Here is a 1,317-nt window from a genome sequence, read left to right as displayed (position 1 = left end):
GCTATGGGTGTGGGCGGTCCGTCGTGCTAAATAATTAATTATAATTATGTAATGTTCCTGTAGCCTGTCCTCCGCGTCAGTGCACACATGCAAGCGAACGTCGTGTGCGTGTCGGTTCGTCGTGACTTGTGTACGTGACGCGTGTGCACGTTGGTGTAGTGTACGTTTATAGCGTATCCTTTAAGTTACGTATCGTATTTGCCTTTAGATACTCACAGTATATAACTAAGTATGTGTATCACGTCCGTAGCGTCTGGCAATATATGCACGGTTCGGAATCATGTGTGAAAACGCGTGTGCACACCAAGGACTAAGAGTACACACGATCCCTCACGGCGTGCACACGAGGGCGGCTCCAGCTGAGAGTGTAGGTGTGAAAACCAAGCTGGAAATATCACCTCCAGGTAGTCGAGGGGCGCCTTGGTGACCAGCCTGCTGCGACGGAATCCTCGCCGTGTGCGTTTATGTGTGCGTGTGTACACTTGTGTGTGAAGGGGAGTAATTAATGGCCGTGTACTGAGGTGAGAATGCTCATGTTCTCTGTTCGGCTTCGCGCCATTAGCATAGACATCACGTTGGAAGAGGTCAGCGTTGCCAGCGGCGGCGAGGCGGCGCGCACATCTGGGGAACTTCGCTTGCGTCCCGGCTGCTCCTTCGGCGAAATTGCAACGGCCCGGGAGATGGAGCTCCTCGGGAGCGGATGCTGGCTGTTCCTCCGTCGCGAAGGAGGAACCTGGAGCGCTTTGGCGGGCGTTAGAAGAGGTGGCAAAGGGCGCGTCCGTAGGTCCGTCGTTGTCTCTTGGCGGCGCTGCACCTGTATGACCAGCCCGGCCAGATATTACAGCCGTAACTGTATATCACGCGCAAGGATGATGTAACCTGTGTAAAGATCATTAACTGTAACTCTAGACGTCCGGGCATGCCAGCATAACCGATCCGATACAGAACCCCCACCCCCCTTCTTCCAAAAGTCCGAAAAGCGAAGCGGTCAGGACTTTCGAAACTGCGAAGCCTTTTCAAAACCTGGTGGAAAGCAGATGAAATATTGTGAAAAACAAGTGGCAGCCCAGCCCTCGCCGGGGAAAAAAATACTGTTCAAATAGGAACAAGCGTAAGTTGAACGCAGATATTTTGTAATAGTCTTGGTTTAAAGACCTTCTTTGTCAAGGCAGTCAAAGGGAATTTGCTATGGAAGGTAAATATCGCACGCACTTGAGCAATTATCAAGATATTTGAGTGGATGAGACAATCAAAGCGAGGAGGCGACTTTGATACCATCTTCTCAAAGTACTCGCCTTGTTTATGCACAAAATTGGG

Source organism: Penaeus monodon, chromosome 25, assembly GCF_015228065.2.
Source record: "Penaeus monodon isolate SGIC_2016 chromosome 25, NSTDA_Pmon_1, whole genome shotgun sequence".
Taxonomy (NCBI): Eukaryota; Metazoa; Arthropoda; class Malacostraca; order Decapoda; family Penaeidae; genus Penaeus; species Penaeus monodon.
This window is presented reverse-complemented; position numbering follows the sequence as displayed.